Genomic DNA, 7710 nt, shown 5'->3' with positions numbered 1-7710 from the left:
CAAAGTCAGATGTCTCATGACACCAGGTTATAGTCAGGTTGACGAAGGACCAGCGTTCAGAAAGCTTGTGATTTCAAATAAACCCTTTGGACCATAACCCACAACAGTGTGGCTTCTGACTTTGTCCACCCCAGTCCAACACCGGCATCTCCACATCGAGGTTATCCATTTTTCAAATTGCCCACTTACCACATGATTCACCTACAATCCTAGCCACACCACCCAATCCATTTACCACCTACCATGCCCCACATTACACACCTACCAACCTACTGGGTTTCCATCTGCTTCACTAATATCCTTCACAGAAGGTTGTCAGCCATCCTTACTTGTTCTGGCCTCCATGTAACTCCAGAACCACAACAACAGTGGTTGACTCTTAACTGCCCTCTCTAATGGCCCATAAGGTATAGAAGCAAACTCAGGCCATTCAGCCCATTGAGTATTTGTGTCATTTGATCCTGGGGTGTCTCAACCCCATTCTCCTGCCTCCTCCCTGTAAGCCTTGATCCCCTTACTAATCAAGAATCTATCTATCTCAGTCTGAAATGCACTCAATGGTGCGTCCACAGCCTTCAGCAGCAACGAGTTCCACAGATTAACCACCATCTGGCTGGATAAATTCCTTATCTCAGTTCTGAAGGTTGATCTCTTCATTATGAGGCCATGCCCTCAGATTCTAGCCTCTCCTACTGGTGAAACATCATCTCCACATCCACTCTGTCCAGGTCTGTCAGCATTCTGTATTCTCAGCATTTCAATGAGATCTCCTCTCATTCCTCTAACCTCCATCAAGTACAAGACTCAGGGTCCTCAGTCACTTCTCATATGAGAAGCCCTTCACCTCTGGGATCATTCTTGTAAACCTCCTCTTGACCCCCCTCCAACACCAACTCCAACTTCTTTACATACTCAAGGGCGATTAGGGATGAGCAAAGATTGGGCTTGCCAGTGACACATCAAATGAAAGAAAAAACAGAACACATTGCAGGTGGTTACTCCTCCCTACCCAAACTGACTTGTGAAACTATAAAGATTTCTAAATGTGAATAGATTGGAAAGATCTTTAAACATGGAACAATGAGGGATCGTGTGAAAGTGAAAATATACCTCTGTCACAAAACATATCAGGAAATGTAGGCTTGGAAATAAGCAGCCAGCCAAGATCAACTGGGAAAACAGCCTTTAGGACTTATGGCTCGTCCTCCTCTTCATAACATCAGGGATATGTGAAGTTTGAAGATATTCCCAATATGATAACTGTGAAATCAGCCAGACAGCGCATCAGCACAGAGAATAGCAAATGTTAGCGCAAATTCTTAGAATTGGAAAACAAAGGAAGTTTCGCATTTGACTATATTACATTTTCCATGAACGCAGAACATCACAAAGCACTTTGCAACCAATTACCTACCCCTGAAGTGAAGTCACTGCAATAAAAGGGATGGCATGTTGGCACAGTAGTTAGTTCCTGGTGAAGGGCTTTTGCCCGAAATGTCGATTTTCCTGCTCCTTGGACGCTGCCTGACCTGCTGTGCTTTTCCAGCACCACTCTAATCTAGACAGTGGTTAGTGCTGCTGTGGAGTTCGCTTGGGTTTCCACTGAGTGCTCCAATTTCCTCCCACATTTTAAAGGTGTGCACATTGGGTAGATTGGCCATATTAAATTATTCATAATATTCAGGGATGTGTTAGCCATGTGAAATGTAGGGTTTCAGGGATGTGGCTGGATGGGATGTTCTTTGGTGGGTTGGTGTGGATTCATTGGGCTGAAAGGCCTGTTTCCACACTGTAGTGATTGTATAGAAACTGACAGTTCAATTTTTTTAAAAGCCTTTTTACCATAAAGCTTGTTTTCAGCAACTACGATCTAAAAAAAACACTAATGATGTTTCTGAAAGCAAGTACTGTGAACAAGGCAACGATTTAAGGAACAGTAGATACAAGGACAGAGCTGCTCTTCCAATCAGTTTCTGTGTCTAAGCGTTGCTAATGTATGCTAAATTCTTCCTTCTATTGTTGACTCCCTTGCCAAATTGGTTTACCAGTGACTGCATGGTACTGCCTGTTCCTCACACTGATTGATCTGTAGAGGTTATTGAAAAGTGCTCTTTAATTTGTGTGTTTATTTTTCAATTAACCTGTTCAGATAAGTTATGACATGGTTCAGTTTCTATATAATCACTACAATGTGGAAGAGTGGAGGGAACTTGAAACAAGACCATCTGGCTCAGAGGCATGGACATTACCATTGTGCCACAAGAACCATTCATGTTATGCGTGAACAAGAAATTAAAAGGTGATCTATGAACAGATCTGCAGAGTGAGTGTAGTTGTGAGGATTCGAAGCTCTCGCCTTGTTTTGACGTTAATGCCCATCAACTTGGCATGGGTGTTTGGCCAAGATACAGGCACAATGTCCAGACCTATTGGTTTCAGTTGCCAGTAAATAAACATGGCCTGAAACTATGTGCAAGTGCTATCTTTCTCCACACAGCACTCCAATGCCTGAACTCTGTTCCTTCATGTCCTTGCAAGATGAATAACCAACAGCACCATGGATCTCCCTAAACCCCATGGATCGCAGCGATTCAAAACAAAACTCCCCATCAACCTTTCCAGAGCAACTAGAGGTGGCCTGGTCAGTGACTCCCACCATCCATGAAAGAAAACACCTCCCATGAAATGCACAGATTGGGTATGGAACACTGTGGCTGAAGGCAGTAAAGGTCACAGAGGAGAGAGCTATGGACATTGGCAGATGCCCTCACCACCTGTAAGTGGGTGAAAGTGAGATGCCCATTTGACAGGCACTGGTCCATAAACAGGTTCATGTGAGCATGTTGTGGTGGGGGGGGGGGGGGGGCGGATTTGTTGGTGGTTATAAGGGGAAAATCTTAAATCTTAGTCGTGATGGGCAGTGAGGAGTGATTTTCAATGAGTGGGGTTGGCTGTTTGCTACACTGAGTTTGGCAGCATGTGGAGCAATGAGTGCGGTGGGAAGCTCCATCATTGAGGAACTTTCAGGACTCCATGTCTACCTCTCATGAGCTTCTCTTCTGTTCAACACAGGTCAATCAAGTCACAAGGAATTCTTCAGACATCAGGAGGAGAGATAGTTTTCTGAGGATATCGAGTCATAAGACTAGAGCACCCCCAAGCACCGATACAGAGGTAAGCACCTCTGTAGGTCCGTGTGTACTAGTCATTTGTGCACTGGGTAGGAGCACAGCATTGCTGTGCAGGAGGAGTGTGTGATACAGCCGACCATGGATAGTGCCCCCTTGAGGTGGGGGAGGGCAGTGGGTATGGTGAACTTTAAAAAAATTCATTCACAGGATGTGGGTGTCGTTGGCTAGGCCAATTTTCATTGCCCATTCCGAGTTGCCCAGAGGGCTTTTAGAGTCAACCAGGTTACTGTGGGTCTCGAGTCACATGTAGACCAGACCAGACCAGGTCAGGATGATGGTTTCCTTCCCTAAAGGACATTAGTGAAGCAGGTGGGTTTTTCCTGACAATCAACATTGTCATCAATAGATAATTCCAGATTTTTATTGAATTCAAATTCTACCATCTGCCATGGCAGGATTCGAACCTGGGTCTCCAGATTATTGGTTGAGCAACAATACCTCTAACTTGCACATTGATACTCCACGGTGAAGTGAGGAAGGATCTCTGGAGTAACAGGTTGGGGCTCAGTGTTTGCAGCATCAATAAGTGTGTGGACATTTGACAGCACGCCCGGAAGGCACGAATTGCCAATGAAGGAGATTATGCAGCAGAGGAGATGGACCTTGTTTCGGGGCCTTGAGTTAATGAGCTATTCCCAGTGGCCAACCTCATAGAATGCCAGATATGGAAGCACCTGGAATACTAGAACACTCTGCTGCCAGGTGCTGCCCCTGTTCAAATTTACTTAGTACCACTTATGACCTTGAAATTCTAGCCCAAAGGGTCCAGGAAAGGTAGGGAAAGAAGGAAAAGACGCAGGGAAGCAATATTGATTGAGGGGAGTATTGCAGTACTAGAGCAAGTGAATGTTGGAGAGGAGTAACGGCTAAAGTCCAGTTGATTAGACCTAAGAAACTGGAGAGGGACCACTAAATAGTTTCTGGATTGAATCTGAGAGTTGGTGGGAAATAAATAGATCTGCAAGGAATTGCATAAACTATAGAGCAGTTATAATAGAGCTAATGAATTATGTAATTATACATTAAGATTATAATAGAGTAAAGGGCAGATTGGGAGAGAAATACGTTCTGGATATTTTTAGGTGTGATGGTATACTCTTCACTGTCACAACAAATGCAGTACAAACAACATTCATCAAGCTCAAAACCATCCAGAAAAACAGTGCACTTCTGTGTGCCACCCTACCCCATCTCCCCCACGACTCACACTATTCAGCACCAGTGGACCAATGGCTACGGGGGTTTGCGAATCCTATCAGATTGAATGGATCGGTTGGAGAGGCAGTTAGAGGCAATGAAGAATTTACAAGAGCAGGGGGATGTGATAGATGGCAGTTACAGGAAGGGGGGAAGGTCTCAGATACAGACACATAGATGGGTTAACTCCAGGAAAAGTAAGAGAGGTAGGCAGCTAGTGCAGGAGTCTTCTGTGGCTATCCCCATTTCAAACAAATATGCTGTTTTGGAAAATGTTGGGGTGATGGATTCTCAGGGGAACGTAGCACGAACAACCAAGTTTTTGGTATTGAGACTGGCTCTAATGTAATGAGAGGTACATCAGGTGCCAAGCGATCAATTGTGTTAGGGGACTCTCTAGTCCGAGGTACAGACAGATGTTTCTGTAGTCAGCAGCGAAAAAGCAGAATGATGTATTGTTTCCCTGGTGCCAGGATCAAAGATGTCTCAGAGAGGGTGCAGAATGTTCTCAGGGGGGAGAGGGCCCAGCAGGAGGTCATTGTCCACATTGGAACCAATGACATAGGAAGGGAAAAGGTTGAGATTCTGAAGGGAGATTACAGAGAGTTAGGCAGGAATTTTAAAAGGAGGTCCTCGAGGGTAGTAATATCTGGATTACTCCCGGTGCTACGGGCTAGTGAGGGCAGGAATGGGAGGATAGAGCAGATGAATGCATGGCTGAGGAGTACAGGAGAAGGATTCACATTTTTTGAATCATTGGAAGCTCTCTTGGGGTAGAAGTGACCTGTACAAGAAGGACGAATTACACCTGAATTGGAAGGGGACTAATATACTGGTAGGGAGATTTGCAAGAGCTGCTCGGGAGGATTTAAACGAGTAAGGTTGGGGTGGGTGGGTGGGGAGGAGGTGGGACCCAGGGAGATAGTGAGGAAAGATTTCAATCTGAGACTGGTACAGTTGAGAACAAAGGTGAGTCAAATAATCAGGGCAGGCAGCGACAAAGCAGAGAACAAGGTAGGTCTGTTAATTTAAACTGCATTTATTTCAATGCAAGAGGCCTAACGGGAAGGCAGATATATAGAACATAGAAAAATACAGCGCAGTACAGGTCCTTCGGCCCTCGATGTTGCGCCGACCCAAATGCCCATAAAGAAGGAGAGTCCACCACTGTTATTGGCAGGGCATTCCATGAACTCATGACTCGCTGAGTAAAGAATCTACCCCTAACATCTGTCCTATACCTACCACCCCTCGTAATATGTGACTCCATACGTGGAAAAAGGTTATCATGGTCAACCCTATCTAAACCCCATACTCAGGGCATGGTTAGGAACATGGGATTGGGATATCATAGCAATTACAGGAACATGGGATTGGGATATCATAGCAATTACAGGAACATGGCTCAGGGATGGACAGGGCTGACAGCTTAATGTTCCAGGATACAATTGCTACAGGAAGGACAGAAAGGGAAGCAAGGGAGGAGGGGGAGTGGCGTTTTTGATAAGGGATAGCATTACAGCTGTACGGAGGCAGAATATTTCCAGAAAAACACATCGAGAGAAGTTATTTGGGTGGAAGTGATAAATAAGAAAGGGATGATCACCTTATTGGAATTGTATTACAGACCCCTTAATAATCAGAGGGAAATTGTGAAACAAATTTGTAAGGAGATTTCAGTTATCTGTAAGAATAATAGGGTGATTATGTAGGGGATTTAAACTTTCCAAACCAAGACTGGGACTGCCATAGTGTTAAAGGTTTAGATGGAGACGAATTTGTTACGTGTGTACAACAAAATGTTCTGTTTCGGTAGAGAAGGTGCAAAACTTGACCTACTCTTGGGAAATAAGGCAGGGCAGGTGACTGAGGTGTCAGTGGGGGAGCACTTTGGGGCCTACAACCATAATTCTAGAAGTTTTAGAATAGTGATGGAAAAGGATAGACCAGATTTAAAAATTGAAGTTCTAAATTGGAGGAAGGCCAATTTTGACAGTATTGAGAACTTTCAAAAGCTGATTGGGGTCAGATGTTCACAGGTAAAGGGACGGCTGGAAAATGGGAAGCCCTCAGAATGAGATAACGAGAGTCCAGAGAAAGTTAGGGTGAAAGGAAAGGCTGGTAGGTATAGGGACTGCCGGATGACTAAAGAAATCAAGGTTTTGGTTAAGAAAACGAAGGAAGCATATGTAAGGGATAGACAGGATAGATCGAGTGAATCCTTAGAAGAGTATAAAGGAAGTAGGAGTATCCTTAAAAGGGAAATCAGGAGGGCAAAAAGGGGACATGAGATAGCTTTGGCAAATACAGTGAGGGAGAATCCAAACGGTTTTGACAAATACCTTAAGGACAAAAGGGTAACTAGGGAGAGAATAGGGCCTCTCAAAAATCAGCTAGTTGGCCTTTGTGTGGAGCCGCCAGAAGATGGGGCAGATACTAACGAGTAATTTGCATGAGTATTTACTGTAGAAAAGGACATGGAAGATACAGAATGTAGGGAGATAGATGGTGACACCTTGAAAACTGTCCATATTACAGAGGAGGAAGTGCTGGATGTCTTGAAATGCATTAACGTGGATAAATCCCCAGGTCCTAATCGTGTGTACCCTAGAACTCTGTGGGAAGCTAGGGAAGTGATTGCTGGGCCTCTTGCTGAGATATTTGTATCATCGATAGTCACAGGTGAGGTGCCAGAAGACTGGAGGTTGGCAAACGTGGTGCCACTGTTTAAGAAAGGTGGTAAGGACAAATCAGGGGTATATAGACCAGTGAGCCTAATGTTGGTGGTGGGCAAGTTGTTGGAGAGAATCCTGAGGGACAGGATGTACATGTATTTAGAAAGGCAAGGACTGATTATGGATAGTCAATATGGCTTTGTGCATGGGAAATCATGTGTCACAAACTTGATTGAGATTCTTGAGGAAATAACAAAGAGGATTGATGAGGGCAGAGCAGTAGATGTGACCTAATGGGCTTCAGTAAGGCATTCGACAAGGTTCCCCATGGGAGACTGATTAGCAAAGTTAGATCTCATGGAAAACAGGGAGAACTTGCCATTTGGATACAGAACTGGCTCAAAGGTAGAAGACAGAGGGTGGTGGTGGAGGGTTGTTTTTCAGTCTGGAGGCCTGTGACCAGTGGAGTGCCACAAGGATTGGTGCTGGGTCCACTACTTTACATCATTTATATAACACATTTGGATGTGAGCATAAGAGGTACAGTTAGTAAGTTTGCAGATGACACCAAAATTGGAGGTGTAGTGGACAGCGAAGGTTTCCTTAGATTACAACAGGATCTTGATCATATGGGCCAATGGACTGAG

Source organism: Hemiscyllium ocellatum, chromosome 3, assembly GCF_020745735.1.
Source record: "Hemiscyllium ocellatum isolate sHemOce1 chromosome 3, sHemOce1.pat.X.cur, whole genome shotgun sequence".
NCBI classification, from domain to species: domain Eukaryota; kingdom Metazoa; phylum Chordata; class Chondrichthyes; order Orectolobiformes; family Hemiscylliidae; genus Hemiscyllium; species Hemiscyllium ocellatum.
Note: the sequence above shows the minus strand (reverse complement) of the source record.